We start from the raw sequence: 25,314 nt of genomic DNA on the forward strand, positions 1-25,314 counted from the left end.
CTATACTGCAGTACGTGGTCAAAATATGAATATTACACATTTCTTCTATCTTAGGCAAATGGAGCAAACGGATTTGTTTCTTTTTGCATTAGATGTGGTATACGGTGGGCCTTAATGGGCTTACGGAGACATCTTTAGTCCATCTAGGCTTTTGTAGAAAACCCCAAAAAGAATTTTCTTTCACCACTATTTCTCAAAAAAGGAGCTTTGCATAACCTCAAGTGATAAACTTACGGCACGTTTGATGATCTTTAATATCAAATGACTTTTCTTACCAGTTTTTTGATACGAACTGTGCAAAATACCTTTGCACTCATTTCTGAAAGTTTAGGATATCCTTTCCCGTGATGTTCTTAATAACAGCAGTGACACCAAATCCAGTATCTACATAATTACTTGTTTTATTATTACATGCTACGCTAAAATCAATATCAAGTAATTTTTCTAGCATTTATCGCTGTTTCTATAACAATTTTCATTATGAACTAAGAAACAAAGTTTACTTCAAAGGAAATTTGTCTTCTAAATGATGTTTAATTTCTTCAGAGTTCTGGATTCTGGTGGTCTTGTATATAATTCAGCAACGCACTTCTCTAAATGCTATTCTCATTTTCAATGCATCTTACAGAACAAAAACTGACAGAAAACTTGACAAACCAGTGATATTTCAGATGTTTGCCCTTCTTCAAAGACAATCCTTCATAAACTACCAGACAAATATAAGAAATTCATCGACTTTCAACTGCTTTTATCATGAGTAGCTTTCAAAACTTCATTCACTACATGAAGTGAAGGAGTTCCGCAATAAAACATTTCTGGTTGATTATATTCTTCAATGATTAGAAATGCTTGCAGATCTTGAAATTAACATTTGGTCCCTCCATTTAAACTTGAATTATATTTTGAGATGACAAATTCAATCTATTCACACCTTGCAGGTAACGTGGCTGTAAATCAGATCATGTGGCAGAATACAAATACATAGATTTTAAATTTGTTGTAGACACACCCACCAAATTCATTTGTCTAATTTTGATAACTTTGTTTGACATTTAATCATATGACACACAGAAGAATCCAGCTTCCCTGACTTTAATGTTTAGGGAGATTCTGGAAAAGTGGGACAAGTCCATAAGTAATTATATATGACATCTCATCCTTGAGTAACTGCTTTTTCTTGGCAAAATGCTGTCAGGAAATATAATTTTGAATATGTCTATTGGTTTTCCAGAGGTTCTTACTGAAGAATGGGACATTATTTTATTCATGGCCCATGTATCGATGGCCCATGTATCGATTTGAAGTGAGTGACGATAGTCCGTAAGCGACCTATCGAAAGCTTAAGCGAAACTTTTGTGTTACCTCTGATAGAGGAGTACGTGTACCGATATTGTGATTGCTAAGACTATAGGATATGCAACTTACAGAGCTGGTAGTATGGACCAAAACAAAAATATGTGTTAGAAAACATGGGCTCTGAAATGCACACCTCGCTGCTGTGATATACGTCTCTTATGGGACCCGCCCAAATGTTGCCAACGTCGTTTCAAGTACAGCGGAGAAGTTCTGTGGGAAGAGATTTCACATCCTTTATACAGTCCCGATCTTTCTTCAAGTGATTTCCATATTTTTGAAGACCTGAAAAAAAAACATTCGTAGCCGTCGATTTGCTTCGGACAAGTATGTACACGCCTGGGTACATTTGTGGTTCCGTAGACAAGCGCAAACATTTTCCTATGAAGACATAGACCGTCTTGTCCCGCAGTACGATAACAGTATTAACACTTATGGCCATTTCTTTTGAAATAGTAAACAATTTACTTGCTTTTTCCATCCGTCTCGTTTTCACTGGACTGCGCCTTATAAAGATTGACAGAAAAAAATCACAACTGCAAAATATATTTAATGCAGAAAAAATGTTCAAATGTGTGTGACATCTTATGGGACTTAACTGCTAAGGTCATCAGTCCCTAAGCTTACACACTACTTAACATAAATTATCCTAAGGACTCACGACCGAGGGAGGACTCGGAGCCTTCGGGAATACATTTCTCTAGCTAAAATATTTAAGCGATTAACATTGCAAGGTCACAGGTTAATATAAGCGTCAGCAAAGCCATTTCAAATGCTTATACCTTAATAACTGGTGTAACCACCAGAATATTGAATGCAAGCATGCAACCATGCATGCACTGTGCTGTACAGGAGCCGGTTGCCAGTTTGTGGATGGAGTTCCATGCCTTTTGCACTTGGTCGGTCAACACAGAGACTGTTAATGCTGTTGTGGATGAAGCTGTAGCTGTCATCCGATGAGGCCCAACATGTGCTCTATTGTAGATAGATATGGTGGTCGAGTAGGCTAAGGCAACATGTCGACACTCTCTAGAGCTTTTTGGGTTACAACAGCGGTATTTGGCCGAGCGTTATCATGTTGATAAACACCCTCTGGAATGCTATTAATGAGTGGCAGCATAGCAGGTCGAATCAAGAGACTGATGTACAATTTTACAGTCATGTGCGTGGGATAACCACGAGAGTGTTCCTGGTGTCATCCGAAATCGCATCCTGGACCATAACTTCACTTGTAGGTCCATTGTGTTAGGCACGCAGACAGGTTGAGTGTAGGTCCTCAACTGCCCTCCGTATGACCAACACATGACCATCACTGACACCGAGACAGAACCAAGTTACATCAGAAAACACAACAGACGGAAGTCTGCCCTCCAATGAGCTTTCATTTGACATGACTGAATCCGCAAATGGTGGTGGTTTGGAGTCAATGGAATGGACGGCACAGGGCGCTGTCCTTCAAGTAACAGATTTGTAACATTACGTTGTATCACTGTGGTGACAGCTGCTGTTGAAATTGCTTCTGCAGATGCAGTACGATGCGCTAGAGCCACATGCCGAACACGATGGCCCTCCCTCTCGGTAGCCCAAAGTGGCAGTCCGGAGCCCAGTTTTTTGCGATCATATATTCTCGTTACCATCGCTGCCAGCAACCACTTACAGTGACTATATTCCTGCCAAGCTTTCTGCAGTATAAAAGAAGCAACATCCAGCGTCTCGTAGCCCTGTTACACGACCTCGTCCAAATTTAGTTGTTGATAGTGGTGACTGTGCCTTAAAGGTATTCTTGACTAACATCAACTCGCCAATTCCATCTCAAAGGTAACTAACGATCGCGACTGTTACAGCATGTACTTAAAACAAACCTGATTTGCATGCTCATAGCGGCTCTGCTAGCGCCATTCTTTTGCGATTGGCGCAAAATTTGGATAGACATCATCTTTCAGACGTAGAAGCACGCCCACCAGCTTTCGTTCATGCCACACAACTCCTTCTTGGCATTGTGATTTTCTTTCCGTGAGTGTAAATATAGAAGCAGAGGAATAGCAGACGCTGCTACACTCGCAAAAAAATACGACTGCATTCTGCAACATCAAAACAAAGCACACGATGTGTAAGAGGTTCTGTTTCAGTGAGATACAGTGTACATGTATCGATCACCTTTCTGTGGAAGAACGCTATGAATGAAGTAGAAAACAAAAATAACGGGGAAAATTAAAAAAAATGTAAATGTCGTGTGACTAGGGTCTCCCGTCCGGTAGACCGTTCGCCGGGTGCAAGTCTTTCGATTTGACGCCATTTCGGCGACTTGTGCGTCGATGGGGATGAAATGATGATGATTAGGACAACACAACACCCAGTCCCTGAGCGGAGAAAATCTCCCACCCAGCCGGGAACCGAACCCGGGCCCTTCGGATTGACAATCTGTTGCGCTGACCACTTTTATTTATTTATTTTACAGTTTTGTTCGTTGTTTATTGTTGTGTTTGGTCGTTGTGGACGTCACATGGCATCCGTTCAACTTCTTTATTGATCCTTTCACTCAGTTTTTTATTACAGAGGCCAACCAGCTCTCTGACCGAACACGCGGAGCTACCGTGCCGGCTTATGAGCCAACAGCATCCGGTACCACTCAGCTACCGGAGGCGGACACGTGAATAATATAGCAATTTAATACTGTTTAATACAGTCAATTTGAATCATGACAACTGTTCAAGATCTTGGCAAATAGACCTGTATGAAAAACCTCGTTATTACAGTGACCACTCAAGATGCTTAAAAAATAAATCTAAAACGTCTGGTTTAAGTAAGATATTAAGTACAGTCCAAAAAGGAAGTATATATTGTACATTATTTTTTATAATACGAGTAAGTAAGGAGGAAAAAATAAAAAAAGACTTCATCTAGAAGGATATTGATCTACTTTCGCGGAGGAATACAGATCATCTTCTTTAGACGACTAAAGAAGCCGAAAAATGTTCGTCATTTGATTAGTTCTACATTTATAGGTCTGCCGTATTGCAGTAGTAAGTGAGAAATGATTAAATAGTCTAACTCTGCTTTGAGGATTCAAGGAGATAGTAAGAAAAGTGAATCTCTTGACGATCTTTATTATCAATGAAAACGAGACAGACTGAAAAAGTAAGTAAACCATTTAGTTTTTCAAATGTAATCGCCATAACTGTTAATAAACTGATCCCACTGTGAGACAAGATGGTCTTTGCCTTAATGGGAAAATGTTTGCTGTTGCCTATGGAATCGTGATTGTACCCAGGGCCGGCCGCGGTGGTCTCGCGGTTCTAGGCGCGCAGTCCGGAACCGTGCGACTGCTACGGTCGCAGGTTCGAATCCTGCCTCGGGCATGGATGTGTGTGTTGTCCTTAGGTTAGTTAGGTTTAAGTAGTTCTAAGTTCTAGGGGACTGATGACCACAGCAGTTGAGTCCCATAGTGCTCAGAGCCATTTTTTTGTACCCAGGCGTGCAGCTCTTTGTCCGAAGAAATTGACGGTCACGAATGTCTTTTCTTCGGCTGCCCCGCCTTGAGAATGTTATCTGCCCTACCCTTGAAGGAAGTGAGCCACCTTTGGAACATTTTGCCTGACCATATTGTGAACCATGATGAAATATTTTGTTAACTGGCATTAATTTTTAGCTCTGTTGTGGCGTTACTGCGGTCTGGTCTTGTGAGCGAGAGGCGCTGTCATGTTTCCGCAAATTGTCATGAACGTAATCAAGTTTGCTGTGGCCAAATGGTTTTAGGCACTTCAGTCTGGAACCTAGCTGCTGCTACGGACGCAGGTTCGAATTCTGCCTCGGGCATGGATGTGTGTGATGTCCTGAGGTTAGTTAAGTTTAAGTAGTTCTAAGTCTAGGGGACTGATGACTTCAGCTGTTAAATCCCATAATGCTTAGAGCCATTTGAACCATTTTGTAATTAAGTTTATTGTGTACTCGCCAGATTACTGAATGACCTGACCGGGTTGTAGTGTCCCTAAAACGATTTTCCAAATTTTGCATTGTAAATTTCTTGTTCTGGTGTTTGTTACGACTGCTAGTGTCCTGAGGTGCCTTTTTTTATTGTCTATTGTTTGGTGTCTTGCATGCATTTTAATGAAAACAGTGTTAGTCAGCCTCTCTGCTTGTGTTGGCATTTCATTATGTTTCGCCCTTAATGCTGTTTCAGCTGATTTTATATTGTTGGCTACTGAAGCTTTTATTTTGGCACATATCTGCGATGAATGGTCATTTGTTGCCTTGTAAAATGAGCCGCGAGTCATATTTTTGCCGTGGCTGTAGTTATCTTGCTATCCGTCGCGTCTAGCCGATTCTGCGTGTGTTTTTGATTGGCTACTGCTGTTGTTTGCATTCTTCTCGCCGCTTGATTGATGGCTTACCTCACTTAAAGATTTTCTATTTTCTAAATTGCATTGGATTATATAAAATTATTTTTCTCTTTAAACGTTTAACGAAAGAAACGTCGCTTGGAGGCGATCTGTAATAGAATTTCGCCTATAGGTTGGTTGACCATTTAAGTGTATATGTTATGAATGGATTTCTTGCGTCTTAGGCGAATTTCAGGCAAACCTTAAAGAACTTTCACTGGTTGTAAAACTTGTCTGTGTGGCCACCGGTCGTTAAGTCAGTGCCTGTCTTGCTTTTCAAAAGACTGTTAAAGTTTCTTGTGAGAAAATTTTTTAACTTTTGGTTCTGGTTATAATTACAGTTTTAGTTGTTACGTGCTTTTGGTATTCTCGTCGGTACCACTTACTTCACTGTGATACGCCGCTGGTGCAGTTGTTTACAACGATTTTGAGTTGCCTTGCTCCGTTACCGTGCTAACTGTATTGCATTGTGCTGTCCTGCACCTACTTGTAACTTAAATAGCCCGTAAGTCAATTAGCAGTTGCTAAGTTCAGTTTTGTATTGTGCCTGTATGCAGTCCTTAGTTACTTATTGTTGGAAATGCTGAGATTGTCAGAGGGTTTAACAGCAACTGTTAATTGGGTTTGATTTACAAGTTATTTGTACTGCAACTATGGGATTCACTAGTAATTTGACCTTAAGCCGTTTATTCTTTTTAATTTTTCTTGGTTTGTCCTTTGATAACTTCTTGTATTGGAAGTCTTTTGAAATTCTAAATTTTTTTCCCGTTGTTGGTGTATTTTTCTACTTGTAATGCTTTTAATTCTTTTTAATAAACTGTTGTTAAAATATGGTTTATTTTGTGGTCCCAGCACTTTTCCACTCTCCAACCAGCTCTCAACCCCTCCATGGTCGTTAAGAGCGACGGCCTCCTTCTTGCTTTTCGAGAGGAGTAGACCAGTGCTGCCTCCCCCTCTCAGCATCTTCATCAGTACAAAACATAACACTACATATACACACAGTTATCTACATAAGAAAATTACACATAGCTTTCAAAAATGGCTACGCCAGGCAGTGAGCAAGACGAGTATATTGCTGTGTGGTTCAAATTCATTATAACGAGAAGATGGCTGAAACAAATCTGATTTCTGGAATGAAATTTTGTTTCTCCCTAACGGAATACTAGAACATTGAAAAGCGGTCTATAGTCATATAGAGCTTGTGAAAGTTTAGCGTACAATTTTTTTTTATAAAATACTTGTTGATAAATGCACTTAATGTGAGGAGGAAGTCTAATGCAACATTCACATGATACCCTTTAACGGGGCTACACCAGAGTAAAGTAACACTGTGGCATCTGCATTGCTTTTCACTCCAGACGAAATTTCCTGTAAAAAACGCATACTTCACAATTTAAGCAAAACCCTTAGTAGCTTGAATATCTCACCGCGTAAGAAGTTGCAACTGCTAACTACAAGGAAAAATGCTCACCGCTTCGCGAGCAGTTATTAGCTAAAAAACTTCCTTCGATATTTCCAACGTTTTTTTGAGATACTGGGATATTCTACATTAGTGAGAAGCTGTTTTTCGTCTCGGAAGAATCGTTAATGTTGGTAGATATAGAATCTTTCAAAGATCTTAGATCACAATCATATTCTCGCTTTCCGTCAATAAAATTATTTTGGAATGGAAACATTATGTAAATTTTTTCCTTGAATTTGGTAGTACTCCCTACCCTCTCACTACAGTGGTCGAGAAACAGGTTAATCGGTTATGGGAGGAAGGCAGTTTAAATCTCCGTCGGCTCAACACGTCCGGATACGATTTACAACCTACCCTAAATGGGTTTTTGATCACTCCTACGGCTGACTTCTTAACACTTCCAGTTATATTGAGCCAATGCCCTACCTTGAATTACCGTTCTGTCTAAGAACGTTAGGGTCCAAAATCTTTCTCCTGCTTCCTCAACTCCATTGCGTTTCAGTTAGAGTGAAGATGCAATAAACTGCTATATTGGTTTTGGATGTCCTTTAGTCCACACTCATCAATATTTTCATCACTTTTCCTTCTTTCTTGTCTCTTTATTTCAGCCTTTTTTATCGTTAAGCATGTGCACAGGTTGTGTATGCGTGTGTTTTGTACCCTCCTTGCACAGTTGTAACTTCTGCATGTTCAGTTCGGCATGCGCACCAGTCTCCCAGATTCCTTCACTTTTATCACTGTCTATGGTTCATATGTGACATATGTGTATTGGCGGGGCGGGGGAGGGGGGGGGGTGTTTTTGGACTCTTCACATCTGCACTACGACATTGTTGTCAAGTCACACTCCAGGTTTCTTAAAAATCTCTCTTACACCACTATCTTAACTCATCACAAGTGGCATTAATTACTTTTTAGCTTTTATTTATTCCATTTAAGGCGTACCAACAAGGTAATAAAATAGTTTCGGCGCTTTTCTATCTTAGCGTATCTATTAATGTTCTTAGACCAATTCGTACGAATTTGTGCCTTTCATTCTCATTAATAAAACGATATAGAATAACTGACAGGACTGTTCACTAAACCTCCATCACCACCGTGTCCACCACTATTGCCATCAAACTACGAAATTGGCCATTCTGCCGATAGTCTAAATCGATAAAGAAGTCATAGACAGTTTAAAAGTTTTTTATGTTTCCGACAGTTTAAATGAGTGGCTTATCCGACAGCAAAATAAGTAAACAGAAAGGGTAAAAATGGCCTAGAGTACTTTAGGGAGACTATGTAGTCCTCGAAACAATGGCTCCGCTGTGTCTGAAAAGAAAGGTTTACTACCAGTATGCGTTCCTCTCTTTGTCTTCCCGTATTGAGAATGGAATGTAATGGAACAACCATTCAAAATCTGAGGCTTACTCAGCGAGAAATGGAGAAAGGCGTGTTGTGAATTGCTAGGAGAGATGGCAAAACAAATGGATTGTGGAAAAGATTGGAATAGTCGACATAATTAAGACGGAATAGTCGACATAATTAAGACTGTAATGATAATGGAAGTGGACGACACATGGTGGATGGTCAAAGGAAGTTCTTTGCTGGATTCTAATAGATAAGAAAAGACAGAGACAGATGTACTAATGCAAGGTGAGCAGATACCAGTAAGAAAGTGCTGTAGCAGCATGGATTTTGTTGTGCCTTGGCCTCTTTCCAGGCCTTGTATCATTCTTCAATGATGACATTCACTTTTTACATGCTTGCAGTCGTTTCATGAAATAACAAAAATTACGGCAGAAAATTACGGTTTATCTACATGTAAAAAAATATGTTCCAAGGTGCATGGTCATGTACCATGAACAAATATTTGAATGAAATTTAAAAGTACTTTGTTTAGTCGCCTATCTGCTACATTATTGCTCTGTTACATATCAATAATCAATGAGTGAAATCAAATTAAGAACGGCATAAATATTATCATAACCAGTTAGAAGCTAAATGCATTTTGAAACGGAGGCTACTGGAAACTAAAACAAATCTCCATTTTCAATATATGTAAAATTATTAAGACATTAACGAAAATCAATTAATTTGAAAATATCGCCTCTTCCATGGTGAAAGATGGAGCACGATCGACGAAGTACTGTCTAATCGTCCACATGTTACATAACTAGTTTGTAAGATTTATGGAATTTTACTTGAAACTGAGGAATTAATAATATATTCCAAATAGCTTTAACATATTATATAGCACTCAAAAATGTAGAACTCAAAATATTTCCAAATGCTGTAGAAAACGCAACCTCACATCTAGCAACAGCAAAGACTATAGAAAATGGTAGAAGCTGCTTATGTTGGTCTCTAGTGCGCATTCCTTCATATGCTTCTAAAATCAATCACTAGACTGAAGTACCGACGAAAAAACATGAAGTGTTCCTAGATGGACTACATTCTTTCTCCTCTAACGCTGCTCCCAGTCACTACCGTTGGCACCACATACACCACTGCTATACCTTATTATTTTGTCAGCTCTGCCACTTTGCCTTGTTTGCAGAAATGTGACAGTCTAGATCAGTTAAATATATCACTCTAGATTAGCTGAAAGCTGTACTGTGATTTAGTAAGTATTCTGTAGTAAAGTTGGCCGTATCTTCTTACAGATCGGAGCAGCAAACTTGGAACCTGTCACTCTGCTAGTCAGATGACATTGGGTCACCTTTTGTTAATCATCATGGATGTGTGAGGTTAACTGGGCTCGGAATCACCAAGGTAGGTGCCTCGTCGTTGCAACATTCATAACAAATGTGTGCTCAAAAGAAAATGAAATTGCCCTTTTTTATTATTAACATGGGGGAACGATAGGGTTGTATAATTATAGATACTCATATAAATGTTGCCTTAAAATGTGAACTTTCTGAAACATCATACGAAGAAAAATAATTCTTCTGACATTCCCCACATATGCAATAGTGAGGGATGCTGTGCGCGTACTTCCCTCCAAACTCGCTATGTGATTTTCTGTAGTTGGGGAAGGTAGCAATCAAGTGAAGTGATGGACTAAGCTGGTAGTTAAGTAGTGGATCATTGTTACCTCGTGGTATCCTGGTAAGGCACACACCTGTAAATATGTTTCAGAAGGTTTGTAGGGGTATGCCGATGAAAGAAAGTGAAACAAGTTTACCACATATAAAAACGTATTTTAGAAAATTGTGGCCGCCTAGAAAATAATGCAATATCTTAGATGACTTTTGACTGGTCTCGAATTCTGAAAATACATACCCTAACGGATATTGGGGCTATTATATTGATCATTCGTATGAGATGAACAGAAAAAATCGACAAAATTGTAACGAAATAGGTCATCTCTTGTTACGAGGTCTGTTTACGAATCACTTGGAATGTGATCCCGAATGACGAATGACGAAACTGGCGTGCTTGCAGTCACTATGATGCCGCTCCATCTCGTCATCGCCGAATCAAAATGGGACCATCATTTTCAAACTAACAGAACCTGAATTCGTCCAGCAACACTATCTGATGCCATTCCTGTCCCCAATGACATCGTTTCATACACCATTGCCATCTAGCATGTTTGTGTTGGAGGTAGGTGGAGAAGTGGCCGGCGCGCACGTAACCCTTGAAACAATAAGCGGCGTTGGACTGTCACCCCTGATGGTGAACGATGTGTTACACTTTTCCTGTGTTGCACCAGAGCCGAGGAGGAAGCAAATCTGTCCTGCAATGCTATTCGGATGAGGTGTCGATCATCTCTGGGGGTGGTCTGGATAGCGTGACCTGACCAGTCTTGTCCTATTCTACGACCTTCCGTGAACCATTCTGCACACACCACTTACACTGCCGAAACACTTTGTTCTACGCGAGCAGCAATTTTACGGATGGAGACTTCACATTCTCTCATGCCAAACTCTTTCAAACTCATTGGTGTGACGGTACGGTTCGTGCATATGTCTGCGAGGCATCGTGCGTGTCTGGTCAAGTCACACTGATCCATTACCTTCGGTTTACACAGACAACTAGAGTCGCAGGCACATTTTAACTGCAGGTGGTGTTGCGTTGCGATATCGATATTGTCCCTGAATCCTCGGGCAGACATGGTTCAAACGCTAATGATTTCTCTTGAACATATTGTTGTGCATGTCCTGTGAACATGAACATCCTATCTCTAGTCGTTCAAGATGTTCTATTATTTTCTGAACATCAGTGCACGTTTAGAAAGCATACCCATGCCGTGATGCAGTAGATTTCAGATTTTAATAACGTATACATACAGAAATAAACCAGTAATAATTATAAGCGTACCTTCTAATTTTCTGTACGCTGAAATTTACATGAAACTGGCCTTTTTTACGTCACACCCACACATTCCATAGCTCAAAAGACGCCTGAATTCTCGTTCCTGCTTGTTACTTTGGTTCTCATCCGAAAATGGCAGCAATAGTTGGAAGTTCTCATTTTTACCGAAAGATTCAAGCACTGAATGCGTACGATTACCCGCTGCGTGCATTTACTTAACTCAACCTAACATGTTTAAACAAACATTACTGTTTCGACGTTGTTTTGTTTTCGGAAATTTTAGACTCGTCTTTCAGAAAACTAAAGAATTATGCGCATTTCGGGAAACAATTTATATTTTTTATGTAGCTAAACGTCTTATTGGATTTCTGGGTTCCATGAAATTAGCTTAAGCAGTTGCAGAGAAGGATAACAAATCGTTCTTTCCCAGAAATAATATTACGTAATTTTCTGACGTGGAGAAGGGTAAAGCATTCCAGAATCTAACGTGAATGACGACTGTTGTCCCCAGCGGGCGAACTCCTCGAGAAACCGCAAATTTGGGCTCTTTCCGCTACATTTCACTCCAAATGGACTCTGCCAAACATTTGAGGGGAGGGGAGAAGGGGACCGCAATTCCGCGCTTTTATCGTTCGTGCCAGCCACCTTTATGAAACTTACTCCTAAAATAACGTCATTTATCATTTAATAAATATATATATAAAAAAGGGAGCCGATCCTGAAAAGGAGCCGGCAGAAAAATTGGGTGCAGCCGTTGATGATAGTGTGATGGAAGAAGGGGTGGGAGAGAGAGGGGGGGAAGGGAGAGAGAGAGGGGAGGGAAGGGGATGTAAGAGGAGGATAGGAGGAGTGGAGAAGCGGCAGAGGTGAGGGGAAGGGAGGGGGTGGGTGAGACAAGCGCACGCATAACACAAACGATGAGAGGGGAGGCGTACAAAAGAAAGGGTAAAAAAAGATTTTGGCGGATATGATTTTTTTCCTGCGCGGTAGTCGTGCGAGGGATAGGGATGTGCAGATAAAGAGAGATAGGGGCGCGGCTGGCTCTGCCTTGGTGCTGCGCTGCGCGGAGCAGAGCAGAGAGGCGGATTTTCTCCCATTAATCAACGTATTGATGAAATTTAATTTGTCAAACGCAGGCCCAGATTGAGTTGTAAGTGGCGGCCCCCGGCCCCAGCAAGGCACGGCCCGCCGGCTGAAAGGATTGATTCTGGAGAGAGACGACAACAGCGCCGCGCCACGCCGCTCTCTTTTTATTTTTGCTGCCGCCTGCCTCCTTGCTCCGCTTTCGGTTTTTTCTCTCTCCCGCCCGCGCTGAACCCGCTCGTTGCGCCGCCTAGCTTGAGGGTTTCGGTGCTACTGGATGTCCTATCCACTCTCTGGCAAGAAAAGCAACCTTCGTAACAAGTCTACTGCAGCATTTGTCTATTAACAGAAAAGTGTCTCAGGATAGTCTGAATCATAACCACACAATACAATGCACTAGAACTGTTTTCTGTAACCGCTTTCTGTTACGTTGTCTACAATACTAAATCGAACGAAAATCTCTTGCAGATGTTCCTGCAGCCTGAAGATAACCACTGCCTGGACGAAACTTGTTACGGTATTGAGTAATACTCGTGTGTCGTAAAGATTCTATATATAAAGAAGCCTCCCCTTTTGTTTATTTGTTTCTTCGAAATTCATACAAATCTGCAGGTTTATTCCGATCTTGAAGAAAATTTTCATACTTAACTTCAAGAAAAGAGGAAGATCACTGTCTACATAATACAGTACTGGCCATTAAAATTGCTACACCACGAAGATGATGTGCTACGGACGCGAAATTTAACCGACAGGAAGAAGATGCTGCGATATGCAAATGATTAGCGTTTCAGAGCATTCACACAAGACTGGCACCGGTGGTGACACCTACAACGTGCTGACATGAGGAAAGTTTCCAACCGATTTCTCATACACGTTGCCTGGAGAAACGTTGTTGTGTTGCCTCGTCTAAGGAGGCGTACCATCACGTTTCCGACTTTGATAAAGGTCGGATTGTAGCATATCGCGATTGCGGTTTATCGTATCGCGACATTGCTGTTCGCGTTGGTCGAGATCCAATGACTATGAGCAGAATATGGAATCGGTGGGTTCAGGAGAGTTATACGGAACGCCGTTCTGGATCCCAACGACCTCGCATCACTAGCAGTCGAGATGACAGGTATCTTATCCGCATGGCTGTAACGGATCGTGCAGCTACGTCTCGATCCCTGAGACAACAGATGGGGACGTTTGCAACACAACAACCATCTGCACGAACAGTTCGACGACGTTTGCAGCAGCATGGTCTATCAGCTCGGAGACCATGGCTGCGGTTACCCTTGACGCTGCATCACAGAGAGGAGCGCCTGCGATGGTGTACTCAACGACGAATCTGGGTGCACGAATGGCAAAACGTCGTTTCTTCGGATGAACCCATGTTCTGTTTACAGCGCCATGGTGGTCGCATCCGTGTTTGACGACATCGCGTAGTACGCACATTGCAAGCGTGTAATCGTCATCGCCATACTGGCGTATCATCTGGCGTGATGGTATGGGGTGCCATTGGTTACACGTCTCGGTCACGTATTTTTCGCATTGACGGCACTTTTAATAGTCGACGTTACATTTCAGATATGTTACGACCCGTGGCTCTGCCCTTCATTCGATCCCTGGGAAACCCTACATTTCAGCAGGATAATGCATGGCCTCATGTTGCAGGTCCTGTACGCCCCTTTCTGGATACAGAAAATGTTCGAGTGCTGCCCTTGTCAGCGCATTCTCCAGATCTCTCACCAATTGAAAACGTCTGTTCAATGGTGGCCGAGCAACTGGCTCGTCAGAATAGGCCAGTCACTACTCTTGATGAACTGTGGTATCGTGTTGAAGCTGCACGGGCAGCTGTACCTGTACACGCCATCCAAGCTCTGTTTGTCTCAATGCCCAGGCTTAACAAGGCGGTTCTTACCGCCAGAGGTGGTTGTTCTGGGTACTGATTTCTGAGGATCTATGCACCCAAATTACGTGAAAATGTAATCACACGTCAGTTCTAGTATAATATATTTGTCCAATAAATACCCGTTTATCATCTGCTTTTCTTCTTGGTGTAACAATTATAATGGCCAGTAGTGGATTTAGTAACCTGATGTGAAACATATAAACTATTTAGCCGGAACATTATGACCACCAAGGTAAAAGCCTTTATGTCCACTTTTGGTACTCATAACAGCGGCGAAGCCTCATGGCATGGAAGTAGTGGAGACTTGGTAGGTCGCTGGAGGGGTTTGTCACCAGTCCTGCACACACAAGCCACCAAATTCCCGTAAATTCCGGGGAGGGGGACGATGAGCTCTGACGCCACGTTCAATCACATTCCATGGGTTGGAATACGGGGGGGGGGGGGGGGGGGCAATACATCAGTTGGAACTCGCCAGGCATGGAAGTAGTGGAGACTTGGTAGGTCGCTGGAGGGGTTTGTCACCAGTCCTGCACACACAACCCACCAAATTCCCGTAAATTCCGGGGAGGGGGACGATGAGCTCTGACGCCACGTTCAATCACATTCCATGGGTTGGAATACGGGGGGGGGGGGGGGGGGGGCAATACATCAGTTGGAACTCGCCAGGCATGGAAGTAGTGGAGACTTGGTAGGTCGCTGGAGGGGTTTGTCACCAGTCCTGCACACACAACCCACCAAATTCCCGTAAATTCCGGGGAGGGGGACGATGAGCTCTGACGCCACGTTCAATCACATTCCATGAGTTGGAATACGGGGGGGGGGGGGGGGGAGGGCAATACATCAGTTGGAACTCGCCACTACGTTTCCCGAACCACTCCATCACGCTTTTGGCTTTGTGACATGCAAAATGCCACTGCCGTTGGGAAACATTATCGTCATGGAAGGGTCTGCGTGATCTGCAAACAGTGTACGATACTTTCCCATCAGCATGATGAAAGAGGTATGGGGATTCATCAGACCATGCAACACTCTGCCACTGAGCCAACGTCCAGTTCCGATGGTCATGTGCCTTTTTCAGTCTAGTAGCCCACGTCGTAGTGTTAACATATGCGCATCCATCGATCGTCGACTGTGGGAACCCATTGTTAGGAGTGTTCGGTGCACAGTGTGTTCAGATACAATTGTAATCTCCCTAGCATTAAAGGCTGATATTCGTTGTGCCACGGTTTGCCACGTGTTCTGTTTTACCAGACTACGACGTCCTACACCGTAACGGGGGGTGGCTACCCAAACCCAACGACATCTGGAAGTGGTTTCACCTTGATTTCGCCACGTGTTGGAAACACTCACCACAGCACTTCTCGAAAATCCGAAACGCTCGTGCCGAGCCTCCAGGCCATCACATCTGCCCTTGCTCAAACTCGGATAGGTCCCATTCCTTCCCCATTCTACACACGGCAGCACTCACTGATACTACATGCTCCGCGCGTGTGTCTGACTAGCAGTCATTCCTCGCCAGGTGACGCTGCTATCGCCTGGCCGAGTTTTTATCGATAGTAAGTCGATAGTCGTAATGTTTTGGCTGAACAGTGTATGTATCTAATATACACTCCTGGAAATTGAAATAAGAACACCGTGAATTCATTGTCCCAGGAAGGGGAAACTTTGACACATTCCTGGGGTCAGATACATCACATGATCACATTGACAGAACCACAGGCACATAGACACAGGCAACAGAGCATGCACAATGTCGGCACTAGCACAGTGTATATCGACCTTTCGCAGCAATGCAGGCTGCTTTTCTCCCATGGAGACGATCGTAGAGATGCTGGATGTAGTCCTGTGGAACGGCTTGCCATGCCATTTCCACCTGGCGCCTCAGTTGGACGAGCGTTCGTGCTGGACGTGTAGACCGCGTGAGACGACGCTTCATCCAGTCCCAAACATGCTCAATGGGGGACAGAACCGGAGACCTTGCTGGCCAGGGTAGTTGACTTACACCTTCTAGAGCACGTTGGGTGGCACGGGATACATGCGGACGTGCATTGTCCTGTTGGAATAGCAAGTTCCCTTGCCGGTCTAGGAATGGTAGAACGATGGGTTCGATGACGGTTTGGATGTACCGTGCACTATTCAGTGTCCCCTCGACGATCACCAGAGGTATACGGCCAGTGTAGGAGATCGCTCCCCACACCATGATGCCGGGTGTTGGCCCTGTGTGCCTCGGTCGTATGCAGTCCTGATTGTGGCGCTCACCTGCACGGCGCCAAACACGCATACGACCATCATTGGCACCAAGGCAGAAGCGACTCTCATAGCTGAAGACGACACGCCTCCATTCGTCCCTCCATTCACGCCTGTCGCGACACCACTGGAGGCGGGCTGCACGATGTTGGGGCGTGAGCGGAAGACGGCCTAACGGTGTACGGGACCGTAGCCCAGCTTCATGGAGACGGTTGCGAATGGTCCTCGCCGATACCCCAGGAGCAACAGTGTCCCTAATTTGCTGGAAAGTGGCGGTGCGGTCCCCTACGGCACTGCGTAGGATCCTACGGTCTTGGCGTGCATCCGTGCGTCGCTGCGGTCCGGTCCTAGGTCGACGGGCACGTGCACCTTCCGCCGGCCACTGGCGACAACATCGATGTACTGTGGAAACCTGACGCCCCACGTGTTGAGCAATTCGGCGGTACGTCCACCCGGCCTCCCGCATGCCCACTATACGCCCTCGCTCAAAGTCCGTCAACTGCACATACGGTTCACGTCCACGCTGTCGCGGCATGCTACCAGTGCTAAAGACTGCGATGGAGCTCCGTATGCCACGGCAAACTGGCTGACACTGACGGCGGCGGTGCACAAGTGCTGCGCAGCTAGCGCCATTCGACGGCCAACACCGCGGTTCTTGGTGTGTCCGCTGTGCCGTGCGTGTGATCATTGCTTGTACAGCCCTCTCGCAGTGTCCGGAGCAAGTATGGTGGGTCTGACACACCGGTGTCAATGTGTTCTTTTTTCCTTTTCCAGGAGTGTATAAAGAGGACAGGTTGTTACCAAACATCTCTAAAAGTTCTTGGCCGATTTCCTTTAGATTTCTACCCGAGCAAAAATGAACATTTGGATGACACAGGCGACGTATTTTTTAATGTACACTATAGAAATATATGGATAAAATGTATAAAGGAGAAACGTTGTTATGAAACAACTCGAAACGTGCTTGACCGATTTACTTCAAAGCTCTAAGCCGATTTACTTCAAATTTCTGCACTCAGATGAAAAATTCAGTGCCTAACAAAGGGAATAGGTCATAGTAAATTGCCTGTAAATCCTGTCGCGAGAATAAATTACTGCAGAATACCTCCAGTGTCTTGGAGATAGTATCATAAGATGTCACTAGATCGCGGATCGACCGTAAGATCGATAATTTAACAGAAACGTGATTGCAAACTCTTATTTATTGATTTGTTGCCGTTTTATAAAAAAATGTATGTGTGTGTGTGTGTGTGTGTGTGTGTGTGTGTGTGTGTGTGTGTGTGTGTGTGTGTGTGTGTGTGTGTGTTTATGTATGTTCTACACCTCCTAAATTAGTAGACCAATCTCATACTTGCTACACATAGACCCTACAATCAGGCACCAGTCGCTGTGGAGGTAAGAACCTATCAATGGGTGGGAGTGAAAAAGAAATTACGAGTTTTGTTCTCGCTGACAATCTCTACAGAACGTCGAAAGGGTAAATGACTTAATCGCTTACTACATTTCCGCAGTTCATGCAGGAGCACATGAGGCTATAATTTATTCAAAAAAATGGTTCAAATGGCTCTGAGCACTATGGGAGTTATGTGCTTTGGTCATCAGTCCCCTAGAACTTAGAACTACTTAAACCTAACCAACCTAAGGACATCACACACATCCAATCCAGAGGGAGGATTCGAACCTGCAACCGTAGCGGTCGCGCGGTTCCAGACTGTATCGCCTAGAACAGGCAAATTGTGAGCCATATGTTTGTGGCTATTACAGCGCAATCTATCACAAAGCGAAAAAAGTGGTCCAACTAAAACATTCATATTTCTTTACGTACTACACGAATATGTAATAAAAAAAATGGGGGTTCCTATTTTAAAAAACGCAGTTCGCAGTTGATATCCGTTTGACCTATGACAGCGCCATCTAGCGGGCCAACCATAGCGCCATCTGGTTTCCCCCTTCAAGCTACATGAGTTTCGTTCTTTGTAGTTGTTTCGTTTGATGCTTATTTCGTGAGATATTTGGCCCGGTCACTATCAATGGACCACCCTGTATTCAGTGAGACTTTGTTACCAGACAGTAGAGTTGGACACTACTACGGAATCTGAATATGCAGTAACAATAAACAATGGTCAAGGTGAGAGAGGGCATAGGAAGAGGAGTTGCACAGAAAGGTGGGAGCAAATGGAGGTAGGAAGTGCAAAAGAGGACTTGGAGGTATAGGGGAGCTAGGAGAAGATGGAGAGACGGGAGGAGGTGAAAATGGGCATAGGAGGCAGGGAAGATCTGATGGATTGAGAGATGCCGTAGAGATGTTCAGGATGAGAAGGAGAGTAGGGGGAGGAGAAGATGGACATTCATAGGGGTGAGGGGGTAATGCACAGAGACGGTGGAAAGGAAGTGATGGAGAAAGAGAGGGCGAGGTGAAGACGGTCGGAGACAGGGAGTGAGCGGGAGATTATGACGTATATCCAATGCCCATACATGTTAGAAACGTGTTCCTTCTATTTCTTTCTTTTTCATTTAGCCAGAATGAGCCACAGAAACGCATGGCCGGGAAGAACTATTAGTTATCGATAAATGTTTTCACTATAGAGGACTGTGACAAAATAAAGCATTCAACAGCTAATTAACAGATCGATATGTAAACACAATGCAGTCATCTAGTGATAAACAATACGTTCGAAACTGGTAATGGCAAATAAACAACAAAACATATCCAAGAAAAATGTCATTAAGTTAGCGGTTGGTAGCTGTCTTTATAACAAATCTCATAATATCATTTATTGAAAACATACATGAAGAGGGGCAGCAGCCTTTTCAGTAGTTGTAGGAGAAACAGTCTGGATGATTGAATGATTTGGCCTTGTAACACTAACCAAAACGGCCTTGCTGTGCTGGTACTGCGAACGGCTGAAAGCAAGGAGAAACTACAGCCGTAATTTTTCCCGAGAGCGTGTAGCTTTACTGTATGGTTAAATGATGATGGCGTCCTCTTGGGTAAAATATTCCGGAGGTAAAATAGTCCCCATTCGAATCTCCGGGCGGGGACTACTCAGGAGGACGTCGTTATCAGGAGAAAGAAAACTGGCGTTCTACGTATCGGAGCGTGGAATGTCAGATACCTTAATCGGGGAGGTAGGTTAGAAAATTTAAAAAGGGAAATTAATAGGTTAAAGTTAGATATACTGGGAATTTGTAACGTTCGGTGGCAGAAGGAACAAGACTTCTGGTCAGGTGAATACAGGGTTATAAATTAAAAATCAGATAGGGGTAATGCAGGAGTAGTTTTAATGATATATTTTAAAAAAATAGGAGCCTTGGGTAAGCTACTTCAAACAGCTTAGTGAACGCATTATTGTGGCTAAGATTGACAGGAAGCCCACGCCTACCGTAGTAGTACAAGTTTATATGCCAACTAGATCTGTAGATGACGAAGAGATTGATGAAATGTATGATGAAATAAAAGAAATTATTCAGGTAGTGAAGGGAGACGAAAATTTATTAGTCATGGGTGACTGAAATTCAATAGTACGAAATGGAAGAGAAGGAAACGTAGCAGGTGGATATGGATTGGTGGTAAGAAATGAAAGAGCAAGCCGCCTGGTAGAATTTTGCACAGAGCGTAACTTAATCATAGCTAACACTTCCTTCAAGAATCATGAAGAAGGTTGTATACATGGAACTGGCCTGGAGATAATGGGAAGTTTCATATACATTATATAATGGGAAGACACGGATTTAGGAAAAATGGCTCTGAGCACTATGGGACTTAACTGCTGTGGTCATTAGTCCCCTAGAACTTAGAACTACTTAAACCTAACTAACCTAAGGACATCACACACATCCATGCCCGAGGCAGGATTCGAACCTGCGACCGTAGAGGTCGCGTGGTTCCAGACTGTAGCGCCTAGAACCGCTCGGCCATCCCGGCCGGAGAAATATTGAAGGCAGCAGAGGATAAAGTAGGTAAAAAGACGAGGGATAGTAGAAATCCTTGGGTAACAGAAGAAATATTGAATTTAATTGATGAAAGGAGAAATATAAAAATGCAGTAAATGAAGCAGGCAAAAAGGAATACTAATGTCTCAAAAATGAGATCGACAGGAAGTGCAAAATGGCTAAGCAAGGATGGATAGAGGACAAATGCAAGGATGTAGAAGCATATATCACTAGGGGTAAGATAGATGCTGCCTACAGGAAAATTAAAGAGACCTTTGGAGATAAGGGAACCACTTGTATGAATATCAAGAGCTCAGATGGAAACCCAGTTCTAACCAAAGAAGGGAAGTTGGAAGGAGTATATAGAGGGCGATATACTTGAGGACAATGTTTTGGAAATGGAAGAGGATGTTGATGAAGATGAAATGGGAGATATGATACTGCGTGAACAGTTTGACAAAGTACTGAAAGACCTACGTCAAAACAAGTCAAGGGGAGAATTCAACATTCCATTAGAACTACTGACAGCCTTGGGAGAGCCAGTCCTGACAAAACTCTACCATCTGGTGAGCAAGATGTATGAGACAGGCGAAATACCTTCAGACTTCAAGAAGAATAATTCCAATCAGAAAGCAGGTGTTGACGGATGTGAAAAGTACCGAACTGTCAGTTTAATAAGCCACAGCTGCAAAATACTAAGGCGAATTATTTACAAACGAGTGGAAAAACTGAGAGAAGCCGACCTCGGAGAAGATCAGTTTGTATTCCGAGAAATGTTGGAACACGTGAGGCAATACTGACTTTACGAGTTATCTTAGAAGGTAGATTAAGGAAAGGAAAATCTACGTTCCTAGCATTTGTAGACACAGAGAAGTCTTTTGATAATATTGACTATAATTTTCTCTTTCAAATTCGGAAGGTGTCAGGGGTAAAACACAGGCAGCGAAAGGCTGTTTACAATTTGTATAGAAACCAGGAGGCAGGTATAAGAATCGAGGGGCATGAAAGAGAATCAGTGGTTGGGAAGGGAGTGAGACAGGGTTGTAGCAAATCCCCGATGTTATTCAATCTATATATTGAGCAAGCATTAAGGGAGACAAAAGAAAAATTCGGAGTAGGAGTTAAAATCCAGGGTGAGGAAGTAACAACTTTGAGGTTCGCCGGTGACACTGTAATTTTGTCAGAGACTGCAAAGGACCTGGAAAAGCAGCTGAGTGGGAAGGACATATTCTTGAAAGGAGGATATAAGATGAACATCAACGAAAGCAAAACGAGAATAATGGAATGTAGTCGAATTAAATCGGGTTATGGTGAGGGAATAAGATTAGGAAATGAGACACTTAAAGTAGAAAAGGAGTTTTGCTATTTGGGGAGCAAAATAACTGATGATGGTCGAAGTAGAGAGGATATAAAATGTAGACTGGCAATGGCAAGGAAAGAGTTTCTGAAGAAGAGAAATTTGTTAACATCGAGTATAAATTTAAGTGTCAGGAAGTCTTTTCTGAAAGTATTTGTATGGATTGTAAGCCATGTATGGAAGTGAAACATGGACGATAAATAGTTTGGACAAGAAGAGAATAGAAGCTTTTGAAATGTGGTGCTACAGGAGAATGCTGAAAATTAGATAGGTAGATCACACAACTAATGAGGAGGTATTGAACAGAATTGGGGAGAAGAGAAATTTGTGGCACAACTTGACTAGAAGAAGGGATCGGTTGGTAGGGCATATTCTGAGGGATCAAGGGATCACCAATTTAGTATTGGAGGGCAGTGTTGAGGGTAAAACTCGTAGAGGGAGACCAAGAGATGAATACACTAAACAGATTGAAATGGATGTAGGTCGCAGTAGGTACTGTGGGATGAAGATCATTGCAAAGGATAGAGTAGCATGGAGTGCTGCATCAAACCAGTCTCTGGACTGAAGATCACAACAACAACAACAACATTTAAGAAATAGCTAAAAAAATAAAAAGGTGTCAGTAAGTCATCTCCGAAACAGCGTACCATTCTTTTTCGAAACTGGTTGTAGTAGTCTTCCGATCGAAGACAGCTTTGATTCAGTTCTTCCCATTGGTCTGTTCTGAGCAAGTCTTTATTGTGGAAGTATATTCGTCTCTTCATAGCTCATGCAACCTGCGTCAACTTAGACCTAGTTACGGTATTTCAAGCCTTTTTGCAAGTAAAATTTGCGATTTATGGCTGCTACGTCATCCGGTAGAAACTGTGATTGGTTTTATGTAGTTTTGATTAATGTCTCGTGCACTAAGTGATTTTGCCATCTGTTTTCCTGCGTTTGATGAAAACAGTTCAGCAGCTCGATAGTAACTAATGGATATTAGGGCAAGATTTCAAATCAGAACCGTTAGAATTCTGCATAGGGACCGTGGGCGGGAGAGGGAGACCTCTCGGCGCCTGTTTAATTCCAGGTTTTCATCCAACTGAGATCATTATGAAGAGGTGGTCGTAAACCGTATTAGCGTGATGATTCCTGGAGGCTACTCATATTTTACCCAGTGTGCTTCTGTAGGTGTAGAAATTTATTTAATTAATACTTTCTGTAGGACTATAGTTTTAAAACAACTGTAGGCTACCGTACGTAATCGTAGAATACGTTAGTTTTCCTAGTGGCTTTGGTCAGTTAAGGTCATATCCGCGTTACCTTAACGTTGGGTGTGTTGCTACCTTTCGGGCATTACCTCATAGCTATCGCTTTCTTTTAAGTATGCGATCAGTGTTTTACTATGTTACCCTAACAAAAGAAATCAGTGAACCATCCGGAAACTGAGTTAGGAAATACGAAGGACCGAATAACCTGCAGAACGTTTTCGTTCTACGTATTTGTGACTTAAGAGTAAATAGTATTTATAGCAAAAGTAAAGTTGTCAATGTTTTTATTCAAGTTTTAATCGAAAATTGTTGATTTTTGATATTACAAAAAAGAATGATGCAAAAATAATGAAATCAATACAGATTTATCGAATAGCGCTAGAAAACGCAATTTCCCCAACAAAAAAGGGAAAAAACTCAAAACAAAAATATATCAAACATCCGTTCAGTACTTCGTCAACTTAAACAAAAAATGTTCTTATTATTCATAAACAACTTTTGCATTTCTCAGTATTATCAGATAACTCTTGCCTTTGGTCACGATAAAGGACGTTCTATTGAGTACCAAATAAAAACAGGAATAAGAGTATTTTTTATGTTTGTGCATGTAAACCGTAGTAATTGATTTTTTACATTTTAGCGCAGAAGTTACGGAACCAACTAATTTCTTTACTTATAATTTCAATTTATATTCTGTAAGGACATAAAACACGCAATGGACGAACGCTGAATGATATTCGGCCCTAATTAAGTGCCAAACCAACAAAAAGCAGAGAAGTCAGCGGCTCCCATTCATCTCTTTCACATTCATTTATATTTCTTTCCGTACCAATACTGTCGGTAACCCTACCATTTACTACGTCACATATATATACTGTACCAAAACTACAAGGCTCTTATTACGAAGTTGACTTTTCTTGCGAAAAGTGTGTCAGCAAAAAGTCACCCACATACAGGAAAAATACAGCGAGAATATCGGTGTTTGTTGGTGGAGACACATCGATCAGTTAGGCGTGAAATGCTCCGACACAGTCCGAGCTAGATACGACGTTACCATCTGTCTCCGCATCTGCGACAGACGTGAAAGGCTGACGACATATAGGGTTCGAGAAGGGGCGGGGGGGGGGGGGGGTTGGAATGGGAAAACGGGAATTGGGGTGGCGTGGGCTGGAAGGGAGAGGCTACAAAATCCGTGTCCGGAGCGGCGGCCAGCATTAATTGATTCGCAGAAGCGGAGTGTCACATCTGCAGGGGGAGAGGCGGCGCCGAAATAATTTGAAAATAGCATGTTTTATTGATAGCTGCATCCCGAGCCCTGCCGACCCACCGTCACTCACGAACAAAAAATAATAATATAGCTGCCTCGCTGCGTCCATTTCCGCTGTCCTCTTTTTTTTTGTACACATGTTATTGTTCCTTATCAAGCATTTTTGTTTTGTTTTAATAACAGTTTCCCTGGCTGTCAATTAAATGCTGACATTCCCTGTTTTAAAATCCCTCGGCCAGGCGGAACAGTCGCGGATTATGTAAAATTGCGTCAGCGATATTTCAAAGCGGCAAAAGGTGCGATTGCAAATCATTTTCTGTGATCCACTTCGGCTCTTTTCACGCTCGCATTCATGGCCAGTAGTACAAACACCGTTGGTATTGCACGGCTCGTACGATAGGGAATTGGCTTTCGTTAAAAGGGCTTTGAAACGTCCTTCTTTGGAACAAAATAACACAAGTACAGCAACTCTTGGCCAGATTTTTATTCTGTCTATATAAGAATATTTCACATCGCCGATTTCGGCCGATTATCGTCATCATCTCGTATGGTAACATTGTAATCACAGAGTGATTTGTCATAAACGTAAATGGTACTTTAACAACGAACAAAAAATAAATCAGTAAACAGTGTAGCGAGGATTGTGTTTTGTAAAACGTGCTATTTAAGTCGACGACGAATCACTTTGTATTACAGTGTATAACATCGTTATTTGATGGCTTTAACCGCTAATACGATGTATCCGTCTTGTAACTTAAATTGAGTAAGCATTTATCAATTAATCTTTAAG

The 25,314-nt window shown here is 42.6% G+C and overlaps 1 protein-coding gene across 11 annotated transcripts in view; it reads left to right on the forward strand.

Moving 5' to 3' along the window:
* Positions 1-25,314, forward strand: part of LOC126284740 (uncharacterized) — a 624,884-nt gene that overhangs the window by 470,641 nt on the left and 128,929 nt on the right. For all 11 annotated transcript variants that reach the window (XR_007551535.1, XR_007551537.1, XR_007551545.1 and 8 more), the window contains one exon: positions 9,840-9,948. The gene's annotated coding sequence lies outside the window, so the exon portion shown is untranslated. The remainder of the gene's footprint in view (positions 1-9,839; positions 9,949-25,314) is intronic.

This window comes from Schistocerca gregaria, chromosome 8 (genome assembly GCF_023897955.1).
Source record: "Schistocerca gregaria isolate iqSchGreg1 chromosome 8, iqSchGreg1.2, whole genome shotgun sequence".
Classification (NCBI taxonomy): domain Eukaryota; kingdom Metazoa; phylum Arthropoda; class Insecta; order Orthoptera; family Acrididae; genus Schistocerca; species Schistocerca gregaria.